This window comes from Hydra vulgaris, chromosome 12, assembly GCF_038396675.1.
Source record: "Hydra vulgaris chromosome 12, alternate assembly HydraT2T_AEP".
In the NCBI taxonomy this organism is placed as follows: Eukaryota; Metazoa; Cnidaria; class Hydrozoa; order Anthoathecata; family Hydridae; genus Hydra; species Hydra vulgaris.
In genome coordinates, this window is record NC_088931.1 from 8,763,853 (window position 1) to 8,782,500 (window position 18,648).

At 27.6% G+C, this 18,648-nt stretch overlaps 1 protein-coding gene across 2 annotated transcripts in view; it reads right to left on the reverse strand.

Annotated features, from left to right (window-relative positions):
* LOC100209940 (myb-like protein D) overlaps positions 1 to 8,321 on the reverse strand; it is a 28,728-nt gene extending 20,407 nt beyond the window's left edge. Inside the window, exon 1 of one of the 2 annotated variants that reach the window (XM_065811449.1) lies at positions 8,141 to 8,321. The gene's annotated coding sequence lies outside the window, so the exon portion shown is untranslated. The remainder of the gene's footprint in view (positions 1 to 8,140) is intronic. The other variant, XM_065811448.1, reaches the window with a different exon arrangement.
* Between the last annotated feature and the right edge of the window lie 10,327 nt (positions 8,322 to 18,648).

Genomic DNA, 18,648 nt, shown 5'->3' on the forward strand with positions numbered 1-18,648 from the left:
AAAAAAATTTGTATATAAAAACAAAAGTTGATATAAAATTTTAAAAAGGAGTACAACACAAACACCAAACACGCTTTGAAAAACATGTCACAGATTTTAACTTTAAAATTGGCATAACAAATGGCAGATATATACATACCTATTTATAGCAAAAATAGAAAAACGAATAGTTGTTTCCATTCCATAACTTGATAAGATAGCAGTAGATAGAGCAATAAAACAGCGAAATTTAATTTTTTAATTTTCATTCATTGCTAATCTTATGATAACCTTTGATTAAATAACATAAAGTAGATAATAAGTAGATAATAAAGTAAATAATGCAGTAATGCAGTATAAAAGGCTAATGACTTACTGAATTGCTATCAAGTTTTACCAATTTTGCCTTAAAATGATTGCATTGACCTAAAACTGATTTCTCTTTAAAGCTGTTTACAATTACACAAGCTATTCACAATTACACAATTGGCATCATAAATAACATTTTTTATTCATGACGACATTTTATTTATGATAAACCGTAGAATTGCAAATGTAAAAACCTAAATATTCGGCTTGATTTTCAATATTTTTCATGTTCTAAAGTTAATTCCAGACTAGGCTAAATGACCGCTTGGTTTCATGCTGTTAAGGCAATATTTAACTTTCTTTACTAAGAGACGATTAAAATAGGCATATAGTTCTTAGAGGCGAAATTCATGAAAAAGCTATTTTGCGAATTTTTATAATGCAATTATGTAAAATAACTAAAATTGTTTAAAACAATTCAAATATTCAAAGAAACTATATATTGAAGTTTCAAAGAGTATTAGTATTTTATACAAAACAAAATGCGCATTAAAAAAAACATACCTTAATTCAATTATATTACGCTCTAATTCATTGCATGGCCGTTGACAAGTCTCACTAATAGTTGTAAACGCATTGATTCTACGCTATTGCAAATAGTTGTAAACGCATCGATTTTACACGATCAAAAATAATTATAAACGCACCGATTCTACACATTGTATTTATGTGTTTCTTAGTTTCCAAATTAGATTAAAAAGAAGTTTGTTATAATTGTAGTAACATTATATAATAATTTTTTTTATGACCTACTACAGTGACATGTTTTTATAACGGCAAAAAGAAAGATTGTAGGGGGTTTCAATTCAATAACTGATGTCTCATCAACTTCTCGTAGCCCTGCCTCTACTGCTAAGAACGCATTTCTTGCTAGCCCTGTAACTACTACTATTACTGCATTTTTATTAGATACTAATTCAACTTTTGTGTGGTTTTGCTGTACTTTTACTACTCTCTTGCTGATCCTTGGGACGACAACGTAATTTTTAAAGCGGAAGTAACAATTTTTAAATTAAAAAAAAAAGCCCCTGGCCCCCCAGAATTGTCGACCTTGGATCCTGTCATTACTGCTGCTATTTCCTCTTCACTTGACTTCGCATCTACTGTTACTTCGGCAATCTTGAGTTTGCTATAATCTTTTATAATGGTCTCATACTATATAAAACTTGTTTTTCAAAAGCAAACTTGTTTACCGTTTCTTATTTTCTTTAACTTTTCGCATCATGTACACACTTAAAAGTATTATGTTTGAAGGCTGTATTTTATTTTATACCACAAAAGCAATTTTAAATAATAAATTACCACAAAAAATTTATGCAATATTAAGAAAAGCTACGAGAAAAAAATAAAAATTGATGTTGCCAGTTCGTCGAGTAACTTAACATATATAAAAATATTTAAAACACTATTAATATTTTAACTTAAGTAAGGTTGTAAGTAATTTGAGTAAAGTAGTAAGTAACTTAAGTAATGTTATAAGTAAATTAAGTAAGGTTGTAAGTGACTTAAGAAAGGTTGTGAGTAACTTAAGTAAGGTTGTAAGTAACTTAAGTAAGATTATAAGTAATTTAAGTAAGGTTGTAAATATTTTATAAATTTAAACCTTTAATCAGTATATTATTGTTTCTAGAATAGTTAAATACATATATTAAATAAAATATAGAGTTGTCCAAATTCGATAAGCCTACAAACACTTTTGAAATACTTGAAATTTTATTATCTTGGTGTTGTCTATATTATGTTGCATTTTTATTACTTTTATAAGAAACTTCAAAATATAATTTAAAAAAATTTAAGTTAGAATAAAAAAGAATTGATTTTGAAGATAAAAATTGTTTATTTTACAAAATTAAGTAAGTAAGTATACTAAACTGTATACTAATTTTTAGTATACCAAATATACGGTAAAGTATGCCGTAAAGTTAGTATACCAAATATACGGTGAAGTATGCCGTAAAATTAGTATACCGAATACTGTAACCGGCGTTCCCTATTTAATTACCGCAATTTTTAAAAAATGTGGATTTGATTACATTTAACAAGCACAGTCTCGTTTCAAGGAGTGTTTAATAAAAAGCTCTACTGTTTAGGTTGTTTAACTTTAGCGGTTCTCAGTTACAAGACTTCTTCGAGTTTCTGCGTTTTGAGTTTCTGCGTTTTGAGTTTCTGCGTTTTTTTTTATTACTTTTATTACAAAGTTTTCTTTTTGTATCTTTCATATATACTTCTTCTATTTACAAAGTTTTCTTTTTGTATCTTTCATATATACTTCTTCTATTTACAAAGTTTTCTTTTTGTATCTTTCATATATACTTCTTCTATTTACAAAGTTTTCTTTTTGTATCTTTCATATATACTTCTTCTATTTACAAAGTTTTCTTTTTGTATCTTTCATATATACTTCTTCTATTTACAAAGTTTTCTTTTTGTATCTTTCATATATACTTCTTCTATTTACAAAGTTTTCTTTTTGTATCTTTCATATATACTTCTTCTATTTACAAAGTTTTCTTTTTGTATCTTTCATATATACTTCTTCTATTTACAAAGTTTTCTTTTTGTATCTTTCATATATACTTCTTCTATTTACAAAGTTTTCTTTTTGTATCTTTCATATATACTTCTTCTATTTACAAAGTTTTCTTTTTGTATCTTTCATATATACTTCTTCTATTTACAAAGTTTTCTTTTTGTATCTTTCATATATACTTCTTCTATTTACAAAGTTTTCTTTTTGTATCTTTCCTATTTCATATTTCATAAACTTCTTCTACTAAGATTTTTTTAAATTTTGTTTTTAAAAACTGTAAAACGAATTATATAACAGTTGTACTAAAGAACAACAAAAAGAAAAAGAGCAAAACAAAACGACTTATAAAAGTAGGTAAGGAAAAGTAGGTAGGCCAGGAAGTAATATTTTATATTGTTTTCAGAAAAGGTGATAAGGGAGGACACTTTAGCCTAATATAATACAAAAAAAATCATTGAAAGGCGAAAAGAGAAATATATTTGTTACTAGTTGATTTATTCCCCACAAGCAAACATTATGTTTTAGGTTGCGTGCTGGCTTTTCAGAAATAGAACAGACTCTGCTTGGAACCAGGAGCGGATCCAGCATTTTTTGGTTTTCGAGATTACCTTAAAGTTAACTTTTAGACATCCCAAAAAATTTCGATAACTGGATAATTGGAACCTGGGAACAAAAAAACCTTAGAAGCAACTGTCAAAAAGATTGCATTAACATTGCAAAAGATTACTCCAAAATTGAGAACCGCGAATCATAAAAAAACTCTGTAGAATCTATGACGCAGTTGGGCTTACGAAGTTTCGCATATTTAATGATAAAACAGTTTAGGATAAGTTTGCTGGCTCAGAGAGAAAACTGATAAAAGAAGGAGGATCTTAAAACTATTATAGAAGAAATATTGTTTTTAAGCAAACAAATGATTGGTTTTCCGTGAACATAAAAAAATGAACTTTGTTTCCTAACAAAATTTTTTTCAAAATATTACAACGTGCATGCCAATCAAAGTGACCGCAACCCCCTTTATGTTAGTCCGGACATTCGGAATGACCTTATACAGTTTTTTGCATCTGAAGTTAAAAAAAAAAATGTTTAAAAATGATGAATGTAAATTATTTTTTTCTGTAATAAACTACTCAAATAGACGTTAGTCAAGTTAATTTTCTTTGCAATATGTTTCAGTGGAGATGGAGTTGAAAGATTTTTTCAGTTCTTAGAACTATCCATTGCAAATGCTATAAACCTATTTTACCCTTCTCAGGTTTTCTTTTCATGACCTTGGTATCCCAGCAGAATTTTGTTATGATTAATTTTGTCATATAATAGCGAAAATGCCATATTTGTTGAAATTTCTGGTCTGCAGAAATGGCTCCAATACACTGCACCGTATGCTGTTTACACATTGTTGTGCCCCAATTTGAATTTTGTGATAGTTGATAGTGTTCAGTTGTGGTGGTGTTATTATTAGTTGATGGTGTAAATTCTAATGTACAATCAAATAAACGTTTTTTACAAAACTTATAAAAAGTTACAAAACATATAGACTTTGACACAGTAATCCGTAGTTTTGCTAAGAAAAAGACACGCAAAACAATCTTGTTTTAACAAAATTATTCTATTTAATAACTTCTATATAATTTACATATTTTGTAGACTCTGGGCAAATATAAATTGTTTTTTTAATCTTTTGATTTGAATTGTATTTTAAAAGATACTAAACACAAATTTCGTTGCATCGTGCACTTGGGGAGAAGGCCCTAAATAGATTATTGCACCAGCTCATTTTTCAAACTTCTTTCTAGCATTATCTTTTCTTTCATCAAGTGCAATCTCGACCTCACGACAAGCTGGTTGATGATGAGGGAAAAGATAATGTTAGAAAGAAGTTTATTGTTGATACTTATTAGTCTTTTTCTGTCGTAAACACAATAAAGAATTGCTTTGAAAAATTCATGAAGGTCGCTTCAAAATTCATATGTCTAGATCCAAAGAATTTTTACGATGAGGATAGTTTAGAACTTATCAAATTTCTCTCAGAGAAATATCCAAGCGATATCACAAATTTAAATGATGTTGCTCAAGAATTTCTTTCCTTTGGATCTTTGCAATCTTTCCATAAAAATGGGCAAAGCAGAGTTTAATAATAACAAAATCCTAAAACTTCTGCAAACTAATGGGCTCTGTGACATTTATCAAAATATCTCAATATTGCGTACTCAACATTATCTATCTCTAGTACGTCGGCAAAACGTTCTTTCGGCTGTCTGTTTACGATTCATTAGAGTGAGGAACAAAATCAAGCTTAGAAATGAGATTTGGTGAATGGTCTTCATCATAAAGCTGTTTTGGACTGTTCTGCGTGTATAAAACCAAGACGACTTAAGTTGAATTAAGTTTCATACATCCAATTCTTCAGGTATTATTGTGAGCATATGCATAATTTAAATAAATTTTTCTTTTATCAGCGCTACATTTTTTTTATTAGGAACTCTTATGATAAGAAATTTAGTAAATTTTACTAAAATCAGTATAATTCAAAAAGATATGCAGTTGTTACTGCTTTTAAACAACAGTTTTTAACATATTAAAGCTTCCTAGTGCGGTATTTGATAACAAATATATTTTTACTATAAATACAGGTACAATGTAAATTTTTGTTATTGTATATACTTTTTTTTCGTTATCAAAGTTTTGTTTTCACAATTTTACATAACTTTCCTGCATTTTTATTGGAATTATGTAGATTAGTTTGTTTATAAAATTTTAAAGAAGTTACCTAATGCATAACCTCAAAATTCAAAGTTCTCAAAATTACTATCCAAGATTTAGACATATCAACCTACATGTACAACCTACTGCAGAAGGAGGTGCAATAGCATTCAGTAACACGCTATTATAACCGTGTCTGTGTCTATATTTTCATTACTGTAAACTACAAAAAAAAATTATTGTTCTTAAAACAGAAAGCCTCGTAACCGCTCAGCATTTTTTACATAGCGTCTTCTCAGAAAATTTTTACTCCCAGAAGTCCTTACGGTCTTATCACAGAGCACCGCGAAGGAGCATTTAACTAGAAAGTTCACGCCTCATTCCTTACCAATGTCGCTTATTGGGCAACAGCTGTTTGAAAGTTTGTAATTTTCGTTCAGAAGCGACCTGGCTGCCGCTCTTCATCAATAAGTTGTAAATTTTATTGTGAAAAAATGAAGATAAGAATTAAACTTATCCAGTTGGTTGCAAGCTATAAAAACGATAATGTATTATTAAGTTCAAAATTTATAGAAAGTTTTTTACTATTTCTTTTTTGCAACAATTTTAAGCCAAAAGTTTAATATTATTTTAATCTGGCAGCAAATAATAGTTTAATCAACAAGCTAAAGCAGTTTCCCACTTTTTTTTCAAAGTAAAAAATCCCTTAAAAATTTTTTTTTAATTTTTTTGTGAAACTTAAGTTTTCTTTATATATTTTTACAAATTAAGAAAAGAAAACATGAATTTCATAAAAAATTTCCATAGCAAATACTATGAGCCAACTAGCCCCGTGAGCATTTTTTCAACCTACCCCAAAAGTCATTTTTTCAATAAACAGCCTGAAAAACAGCAACTATTGAAAAGAAAAGGACTGGAAATAGTAAACCAATTATGACTGGAATCTTTACAATATTTTTTTAAAAGAAGCTATGTTCTAAAAGTTACGTTTTTATCTGTAAAAACATCTACATTCCAACATTTCCCATGCGAATGCGCGAACCGTATGTTTTCGTCCACAATTTGCTAATTTAAATTAATATGGTGTCGTCCACAAACTATGTCACGCAATTTTTGACCGTTTTAGATCCTCTTCCCTCAATCCAAGTCACAACATTGCAACTTTTTAGTAACAAGTTTTGTATGAGTTGTCACAAAAACATTACTCGTCCCTTCCTTCCTCTCAATTATGTACAACCCCTATCACAGTGAAAGTTGATATGATTAATTAGATATGTAAGTGTATGCAATTTTCGGCACTTCCTGAAGAAAAGCTGCGAAGATAAACGAACTTATCATTTCAACCTGCTGCCAACTAGCCCCGGTCTTCCAAATTGTTAATGTGGTTTACACATAAGTTTTTTTAAGCTTAAAACATAATTTTTTATTAACTTAGCTAATAAGACACTTGTGACTAACGTTAAGTCATATACATAAGATTAACGGAGAGTCATTAATTGTGTTGAGAATTAACATGAGATTAACGGAGAGTCATTAGTTTTGTTGAGAGTTAACATTAGATTAACGGAGGAACATCTCCGCGTTCAGTTGTTCCTGCTCTAAGTTATTGTAATAAGTAACTTAACTTTAGATTTATATCAGTTCTTTTGTTGCTTTTATGCAATCATAGTTGACAGTTATAGTATTTACATAAATAAAGAGCAATGGTATAATATTAATAATAATAGTAATAACAATAATATAATAATAATAAAAACAATGATAATAATAAACAAATGCAATTATCAACAATGAGTGTTGGTAAGCTGCAGTGTAAAAGGAAAGAGGCTTAAAAGGCTAAAAGATTCTACATTTTTAACTCTTGAGCACAATTTTTGTAATTTTTAACACAACGCATAAACTACATAAAAATATCTACAGTCTGAATATACAGTTGCAATAGATTTTTCTAAGTTTTATATTAGGTATATAAGGTTCATACAATAACACAAAAGTGTCACCAGTCAATAGGATCTTAGTTTCGGATAGGTACTAGCAATATCCGTTGTTTCTGTTTAACGACTATCATTAGTGATTTAACAGAAAATTTACCTCGTAAAAACGAGGTAGAAAAGAAAAGGTCTTTTATTCAGTAAACAGTCATTGAGTAATAGGAACAAATCACACAATAAATTTAAGTATTGTTTGCAAAATTGCATCGGAGTTAATTTTTATTTTTCAAAATTTAATTTTTTTTTCAAAATTTATAGTATTTTGAACCATCTGAATAATTTGCAACATTATAAAAATTTAATGAACTTAACTTTATTTAAAAAAAATAACATACAACAATTTAGAATAATTTGCCAAGATTCTTTAATATAATAATTATTTTAGATACTTATATTTGCTGTTTATATTTACATCAAATTTTATTTTAAAATAAATAAACTAGATTAATGATAAAACCTTGGTAGTCTTAAACGGAAAAAAAAAAACAGTTAAAAATTAATATAAATAAATAAAGATAAAAAAAATAAAAGAAGATAGCAATAAAAATTTCCTTGTTTACTATGTTACCTTTTGTTATTGTAAAACTGGGTAACTTTTGTAACGAGGTAATTATTGTCAAACCAGGTAACTTTTGAAAAAAACTTTACTTTTCTTAGTTTGAAGCACTAATAAATCCCAAAACAGCAGTTTGTACTTTTTAAAATAACTACAATAAAAGTGGTGAAGCATTTCAAATAAAACACAGTTTGAAGCAAAGTTTACTTTAAACTTATTTATATAAGTGCAAACACCACTTATGTTAACTCAAACATCATATTTGTTAACTCAAACATAGGTTATAAAGCATTTGAAACTTTTTAAAGTGGTATTTATAATCTTCAAACTTTTTCTCTTGTATCACTTTAACTATTTTAGTTTATATTTTTCTGACTTAAAAAATTATAATGACCAAAAATGACAAATTTTATAAGAAAAATTTCTTGATTCATATATAATGGTGTCACTAGTGTCATGTTAAATTTTCAAAATCTTACCAAAGCTGTTGACGAGGGTTTGATCTATAAGTCTTCACGTTATTTACAAGAAAAGTATCGAATACTTCAATAAATCAAATATACTAAAACTGTTATGGTTGACAATTTAATTGTAGAAAGTGAAACTGAAAATATTCGTTTTTATTAATAATTGATTTAATTTCGCAATAATTTGTTTGCAAAAGAGTCAGCCAAGAATTTACTGAATTTTTAAAAACATGTTTTTTTGCCAGGATGGTATTAAAATGCAAACAATATTAAGTTTCAATAAGTTAGAGTTTTTAAATATTTATTTTATAATTAAATTTACCAAATGCGTTGCCGCAAAATGTTAAACCTAAAGCGACGAAGCTCTTTCTTTATTTTGTCTACACTTGCTAGTTGTTGTACACAAAACAATATTGTAGAGTTCATTACAAGCAATCTTGTTCTTAACTCTTTTATGAAACCCTTTGACAAGATGTTTACATAATGGTTTCAAGTTTGGAGACCATTTTACAATTATTGATTTTTTTAAAATGAAAACTTTAAGTTGTACAACTGAATCAGCGTATAAAAAACTATGGCCCGAACAGGCATTGAACCAGCCTGAACAAGCATTGCCTCCATAACATAAGTATCTCTATGTCATGATAGAGATACTTATCTTATTAATGTGTTAAAATTATTATTCCTAATAAGCTGCGGGTAGTCTGAAAAAAATTATGGTCTCACACTCAATAAAGAAAAAATTTAGTAAGCTTTGAGAAAGTATATATTAATCATTTATAAAAGTCTTCATACAAAGCATAGAAGTAAATTAGAAAAAATTATTTCTTGATTAATTTATCTGAAGTTTACATTTTTAATAAAATATTTGTAACTTTTATTAAAAAAACTTTTTTTTCCTAACTTTATACAAGAACTTTTACATACATATGAAGAAGTCGTGTAGACTGAAGTACTTTTACATTTGGTTCAGTCTACCCTAAAATATGCAGTTAAGTAACCAAGAATCATGGTTTAATTGGTCAAAAGTTGAATGTTTTGATGTGTTAATATGTTGAAATATAACTAATATTTTTTGTTCATGGAAGAGTATATGTATTTTTACACATTCTTCGTATTATTCAAAACATAATTTAAAAAAATCTACAAAAAGATGCTCGATAAACCACTATATTACCTCTTTTATACACACAGTTTTACATTGGAAAATGATACTTGCATTAACATCTCTGAAGTAAAAGATAAATATGAGTTTATCTCTGATGCTTCGCTGTAACTTTTTGACTAATTTTCAGAAAATTAGCAGCCATTTTTAAAAAACATTTTTTTATTATTTGATTAAAAAAATAACTATTTTTTTAAGACTTTATTTTGTACGTTATAATATAAATGTTATACAATTTTTTATTTATTTGTCATTTAAAATTTTTTTTTAAAACTTTAAAGTTGATAAAATATATTTCGTAAAAATAATATTTATTAGTAGATATAAATAGTATATATATATAAAAAGTATGAAAAAATGTTTACAAATATCTTAACTTGCAACATGTAACTGGCTACATATCAGTGTTGTTTATGTTTAACCGAGAAATACAATCTGATCATTTTATGAAGTAAGTTTATGCTTATTCTACATTATTGTGTTATTAGGATATTTAAACACACTAAATATTAGTTTTTATTTTATTTGGCTGAGTTAAGCAGGCTTTGCGAGAAAAAAAAATGCTTAAAAGTTTTTGAAGTTCCAAGTTTTATCTTTTTATTATTAGATTTTCATAATTGTTTATATTAATTATCATTTTTGTTTTATGTTTTTTTATGTCGTTTAGTATTCATGAATTTCAAAGTTATGTTCATTAAATTTTAAAATTGTCTGGATTTTTTTCTGCATTTTTTTTTGTATACTCGTATTGTAACTTTATTAAGTATTTTTATGAAGGATAAATTTTTTATTTCGTTACATATTATTAAGTTAAATAGATAAACATTTTTATTATTGAACTTTATTATTGAATTTTAGTATTGATTACAACAGTCTTATTATTGAGAGACTTCCAGGAATGTGACTGGTGCTACTGTGAATAAAAAGTATTAACAGCTACAAAAAAGTAATTTAGCAATTATAGTTAGTATATTCAAACGACTGTTTGAATAAAATGTTACATTGTATAAATAATGAACTGAAGTGTTCGCAAATTTTCTATTTTTACAGATTAAATGTTTTGTATTAATAATTTTTCATACAAATGTTGGTGTGTATCTTTAAAAAACTGTGTTTCTCTCATTTATATTCATTAATATCCACTTATATGTTGCATGTTCGAAAACAAAAACAATTAGTAGTTTGTTTTTCAAAGTTGATAAACATTTGATACAAGGTATCAGATATATTTTGCATGAGGTTATAGTAATCTGATAGAAGGTATCAGATTATTAAAAACCTTGATGTTTGTGTTAAGGTTATTTAAGTAAAGCCATGATCAAAGTAAGTATTGCGAATTTCAAAATAGATATCACTGATGTAATGACATGCAAAGCGCCTCAGTTTTATAACTTTTTATTAAAATATTTGTGCTTGCAAACATCAAAAAGAATGTACAAGCAACAAATTTTTTGGTTTCATTTTCTTCCTGAAAATCCTTTTGTATTTTGATTATATCTCGGTTTCAGAAATTATATTTATTCAAATTAATTAATATATTTTTTTAGACTTTGATTTTATTCATATCATTTCAAGATATTTTCATTTAACCTTCATAAAAAAGATAGCATATTCAAAATATGAAAATAATTTATTTTTATTATTTTTTATAAATATTACCTGTTAGAAAAATATCAACAAAATGACACCTTTCTTAATGTTATGTTGTTTTTTTGTGTGAATAAATTAAGGTGTAGATGCATATAGTAGTTTTATTGGTTTCAAGTTAAGTTATTATATTGGTTTAAGATTAAGTTTAGGTTAGCTATTTAATCACAACCTATCTAAAGCTAGGCTGTTCAACAAGCTATGCAAATTTTAGTGTGTGTAGATTTATGAAATAGAATTTACAAATTGAATGAAAATAGAACATGTATGATAAATGGATAGGGCAGTAGTAATTTTTTATTTTTATTTTTTAGATATTGGCAGGCTGTACTTGACGACTTACCTTCCTGCAACGATATTAAAAGAACCTTCAACTACAAGCCAATTTAAAATAAATTTCATAGCAGCATTTTAAAAGAATTTTCCCTTTATTTCATTTACTAATTAGATTACTCATATTAACATTTATATATTTTATAATTTCTTATTAGTATTTTTGTTTAGTTTTGGTGTTTTACAAAATTTAAGTTTAAAGAATTATTTTACATATAGATTTTTAGTTTTTTAATAGTTAATTTTTATTCAGGAGTATAATAATAATTGGAGTGTCCATATTTTATAATGATCCATACGCGTTGTTTTCTTATAAACGGAAGGCTGAGTAGGCGCAAATCGGCATAATTGCAAACTTGGCGTATGTGCGAATTGCAGGGTTGGAAAAAATCACAATTTTTTTAAAAGAATCAAAAATATCTGATTTTTTTGATTTAAATATTTTTTGATAAACTTTAATTATAATTTAAAGTATTATGAAATTGGTTGACTGTGTTTTTTTGTACATAATGCAGTAGTCAAACAGGTCAGTATAATCAGGATTCTAAAATCATTTCTTTTAACCTTATACCTCAACAAAACTATCTTGAAACTAAATTGAATTTCAAACTACTTCTTCCAACATTCAATTTGATGTTACTAAGCAACCCTCAGGACCATCTGTTTTATCAGAAAAATGTTATTAAAATGTTTCAGCAAAAAAATCACGGGCAGAAAATATAAATAATAGTCCAATAAATAAAAAATATAAGTTCTGGGTTATTATCACATGTTGTTAGAACAAGTCTGAGTCAAAAAGCGGTATTTGATGAGCAGATTGCAAGAATGATTTTTACAACAAATTCATCATTTCTTTTTTTTTTTTTTTCTAATTATTTCGTCATTTTACACATTTTACAATGTTATCTATATATTTAAACAAATATATATAATTACAAGCTGACTGGGGCAAGTAGAAGTCAAAATGACTTATCATCAAGCCCCTTTGTGAAATACAAAAAAAATACAATTAAATTTTACATCTTCCAATATTACATAAAAGAGTGAAATTAATAAGTGAAAAATTTGGTTAGAAATTTTAGATGGTTAAAAAAGAACTTAAAGTTAAAAAAAGAAGAAATTTAAGATAAAGTTAAAATATAAAATAACAAATAAAAAATTACAAATCTGTACATATTCGTATACATATAAAAGACAATAAACAAACAAAAAAAAAAAATTTAATTCGCTTCATATGCATATACATATTCAATACAATATTAAAATTAAATAAAGTACATAAAAAATTAAAAATACAAAATTATTTCGATTTTTTTAAAAAAAAAAGAGAGAATGTACGTAATGTTTAAATTTAGTAAGTGTTTTTTTATAGTTCTTTTGTGTAGCAATAAATTTTATTTTTTTCATATTTTCGTCAAGAACCGAATTCCACAAGCGTGGTCCCCGGCATATAGTCGAGAAGTCAGATTTTTTGAGAGATGTTAGTGGGATGTAGTAATTACTCATTGAATGTCTTGTTTCATATTTATGATTAATTCGAGTGAAACTTTTAAAAAAATATTTTGGAATCATTTCATTTTGAAGTTTAAACATAAATAACAAGTTATGGTATATATTTAGTTTGTATACATTTAGAGCATTTATTTCCTTGAGTAACGGCTTGGCACTTTCGTATCTACTTGATCAATTGATCAATTAGTTGAACATCCAGAATTCCAAAAACTTATGTTGATGTTAAGGCCAGGCTATAGTGGTCCAACAAGAAAGGATTTAGCTGACAAACTCCTAACAATAGTGTTTGATAAAGATAAGGGTTGCATTAAAGACTCTCTAAATGGAGAGATTGTAAATATAGCACTAGATGGTTGGTCAAACGTTCACAAGGAGCCTATAATTTGTGTTACAGTCACAATTGAAACGAGTAATGTCTATTTAGCTGACACATCTAGAAGCTCGCACATTTCTGAATATCTTGAAGAACTAGCAGTTTCATCAATTAAAAATATTGAGCTTGAATTTGGGTATCATGTAGGAAGCCTTGTTATTGACAATGCAGCTAATGTATCAAAAATAAGGCATAATATTAAATCTCAATCAGATATTAATGTAGTAACATACGGTTGCTCTGCACATTTAATGAATTTGTTTGCACATGACCTAGAAATTGATAATGTTAAAGATCATATAGTAAGTATTGTCATATATTTAAGGAACCACCATTTTGCTTTGGCAGAATATTGAAAAACTGGCAAACAAAAACTTGTATTGCCTCAAGATACTCGCTGGAATACCATGTGTGACTGTCTAAAAGTGTATATTGCAAATTGATCAACTCTGCTAAAAATCTGTGAGTCTTACTGGGCCATAATTGACTCTACAGTGAAACAAAATGTCTCTAACTTAGTCATTAAGAGATCTGCAGAAGATTTACTTGCTCGCTTAGAACCTATTGCTTTTGCACTTGATAAAGCATAAAGTGACAAATGCAAAATAGCAGATGTAGTGAATGTATGGAAAAATCTAGAAATCAAACTTTTGTGTAAAAGTGAGAAAGTTATCCAAAAGAAATTCAAAAAAAGATACGAAAAGGTAGTGACACCATCCCATCTTCTGGTTAATCTTCTTCATCCTCATTACCGAGGTAGAATGTTGAATGAAATTAAAAAAAATACTGCAAATTGGCGCAAGTGCGAACTGGCATAAGTGCGAAGCAGTAACAGAAACTGGCATAAGTGTGAACTGGCATAAGTGCAAAATAGCATAAGTGTGCCGAATAAATTTGTAAACATTGACATAAGTGCGAACTGACATAAATGCGAAGCAGTTACAAAAACTGGCATAAGTACAAATTGGCTTAAGTGCGCCAAATAAAACTGCAAATATTGGCATAAGTGCAAATTGGTATTACGCACTTATGTCAATGTTTAAAAATTTATTGGGCGCACTTATGGTAGTTCGAGTTTCTGTAGTTGCTTTGCACTTATGTCAGTTCGCACTTATGCCAATGTTTTCAAATTTGTTCGGCGCACTTGTGCCAGTTTTTGCAACTGCTTCGCACTTATGCAAATGCTTGCAAATTCTTTTGGTGCACTTATGCCAATTCGCTCAAATGCCAGTTCGCACTTGTGCCAGTTTCTGTAACTGCTTTGCACTTATGCCAGTTCGCACTTGTGAAATTCGCGCTTATTCAGTCGTCCCCTTATAAATCAAATTCAAGTTTGGCGCAAAATGTCTGTACCGATAGAAACCACTCGCAAAAACTTTTGATATCGAGTGGTCTATTAAAATTTTATTGTTATTTTTGCATGGTTTCCACTTTGTATGACTGTGAAGTGTGAAAACACGCGCAAACTGGCCATAGAGAGATTTTTGACGCCGTGAAAATTATAAATCAAACGTGTTACGCTAAATTCTATGTGCTATTTATTTTTTTAAAATTTATTTAAAAAAAAACAACAACCATGCTGTAGCCAAAAACAAAATTATTTTATAGCTAGCCGTGAAAATGCCTTACTTATTAGTGTTCTTAATATTGAGTATGGGGTCCCTCAAGACTCAATCTTAGGACCGTTATTGTTTTTAATTAACATCAATGATAGGCACAATGCATCATCTATAGTTTCTTCAAAAATGTATGCTAATGACACAACTTTGCTTTATAATTACAGCAATTTAAAATCGATGTCTTAGACAATGAATAATGAACCGGAAAACTTTAATTTATGGTTAAGAGCAAATAAACTATACTTAAACTGTAAAAAAACTAACTACATTTTATTTCATAAAACAGGTAAATCAATGTCTCGTCCGTAAAAATTAATTGAGTTGCTCATTCACAACATAGCAATAATACGAAAAAAATATGCAAAGTTTCTTGGTGTTCAATTAGACAAAAATTCATCATAAAGAAATTATACTGGGCACATTAAATCAAAAATATCATCTGCTATTGGTATTTTATATAAATCTCGTCCATTGTTTGATTTCTGTTCAAGAAATCAAATATTAGTCTGATTCATAGTCATCTCACATGTGCTAATACACTGTTGGCTAATACAAACAAAACAATCAAACTATAAGGCTTGCAAAACCATGCTTGTAGAGCAATTCATTATCTAAGTAGAATAAACAATTATTCTAATGCGATGATAAATATGAAACTTGGAAAAACTTAATTTTTATCAGATTTTTATTTTTATGTTAAAATGTAAAAAATATCCTACCGAATTCTATTTTAGACATATTTTCGTCATGACTTTCTCAAAGTTATAATTTGCGATCAAACTGTTTCCATAACTATTATAAAAAAAAATTAAAACTCGGTATTATGAGTTTTTAACTCACAAAACTCTAAAACATGGAAAATTTTGAAAAATCAATAAATTAAAAGACTTTCATGAAATATCGTTGTTCAAACGACAAGCAAAGTTGCATACTCTTGGCTTGTATAAATGATTGCAATAAAAAAAAAATTAAAAATGTTTGGAATAAATAAAAAAATAAATAATAAAATTTAAAAAAGTATATATAAAAAACAACAACAAAAAAACTTAGAAAATAACGCAAATTTTTGATTTTTTTAGATAAATAATCACCGTCAAATTCTACATCAAACAGTGAATATATATATTTTTAAATACTTTTCATACTCTCATAAGCCTTGTCTTCCAATTTATTATTCAGTTTTCTTTTTGAAAATCTTACAAAAACAAAATAGATAACAATTAGAGAACTAACAGGGGCCTGGAAAGCTTTTATAAACTGGGGGGGGGGGGCACACTGAAAAGGGCGCATTCCTTTGGTGTACCCCCAAAAATAAATGTTGTTTTATATGTTTCTTTGAAGTTATTCATATTAAAATTACATATTATTATTTTGTATTTATTGAATAGAGAATATATGGGTGTTATAGTACTTATTAGATTCTATATAAAATGAGAATACAAAAGGCTGATAATAACCAGAAATAATTTATAATAGTATAAAATAGTTTAGGTTGTAGGTACATAAAACTGTATACACATGTAGCACTATAGTACAAGTTCAAAATAAAGACACTAAAATCCGAACAAATTTGTTCTATAAGGATGATCCCTGAATTCTGTTATCACTTTTTCTGGATCAAGTTGGTTTGCACAGTTTGAATAGATGTGTAACATTGCCAAATTATTCAGCCTCTGCTGTTTCATCGTCGTTCTCAGAAAAGTTTTGAGTCTTCTCATTGTTGAAAATGCTCGTTCACTAACAGCATTTGTTGCTGGAGTAACTAGAATCAGCTTGAGCAATTTGACAACTTCAGAAATAGAAGGTAATTGAGAAGAGGAAAACTGTGTGAGATGTGAGACAACATCACTGCATACCTTGGAATTTCATCAAATATTGTTCTGTATAGCCCAAGTTGCACATCTAGTAAGTCCGTGTCAATATCTGAGTATGTCTTCTTTATCCATGCTATGGTATCTGTGACATCTTCAGAAAGCAAAAGTTTCTCCAGCTTTTCAAGTTGTTTCTGTCCTGCTTAATCAAAACGATATCTGATAGTGTCAACAGAAGAATCAACTACATTGTAGTATGTGGCACGATAGTACTGAACGGCTGTCTCAACATAATGATATGTGGTACTACAACCCTCCTCATACCGTGCTGCCATCTTCCTTTTTCTCGGAAGCTTAAGTTCCTCGAGGTCCGGGAAATCATTGACATGCTTCTGAATTTTTTGCCACCACAAATTGAACCACTCCACATTTAGCATATCCATGAGTGTTTTGACAGTCAACATTGCAATGTCCCTTCCTTCAGAAGCAGACATACGTGCCTGTTGAAAGGTTTTAGATAAGTTATCAGTAATCATAAAAATACGTAATCATAAAAACGTATCAGTAATCATAAAAAAATAAATCATATAAATAATATTTAATATTTTGATTATATAAATAGTTATATACATAAACTATCAAAATATATATTTTTAATATAGATAGCTTGGCTTTTGGCTACCATTATTTAGTCTAAATGCTAGGCATGATAGCAGATAGTAGTTACCTTTTTTTTTAATAGTGACATTTAAAAAATAAAACTTAGTCAATATATAATATAATAAATACTTCTATTATATAATATATATAAAGAATAAAATGATTATTATAAATTTTTTGCTTTAATATTTATATATACAGGAATTTTATATTACCTAAGAACAATTAATTAAAATTTGATTATTCAATTCAATAAAACATTCTTGATTTATAAATAATAATTTCCATCATTAAGAAATTTTTATTTTTAGCCAATTTTGGAAGGACTCTGATAAAAAAAATAATCTTTTGAAATATAAATTACTTCCGGGCATATGTTAATATGTGCCAATTTTGGAATATATCGTTATAGTTATGTTGCCAAAACAAGAGACCCAATGGAATGGAAATTAACCTCGTCCAGTATATCAATTATAATCTCTAAAATAATAATGTAAAGCGTTTTAAAAACTTACGTTTAAAAACTTCTCATTTTTGATCAAATTTGAAACAGCGCAATTTTTAAATAGATTATTTCCGTATTCGAAAATAAACGTATTTCGAATCGAATAATTTTTACTTTCGTGTGCGTGTGGGGTTTTTTCAGATAATCGGCTTTTTGGCGCTATCAAAACAATGTTACTTATCGGTAAATATCTTGTTAACCAATTGTTAAAAAATTTAACCAAGACAAGAAGACCAAAAAAAAAGTTAATACAAAAAAAATATATGTTTTTTTAAATAGATGTGTTTTAAACAATTTTTTTTTAACAATTTAAAAAAAATTTTTTTTTTCAGGGGCAATAATTTTTTAAAGGCACAATTAAAATGGGCGCCAACATTTTTTTCTCTGTCTTTGGTTTCTAAATACAAATAGCTTTTAATGATGGTAAG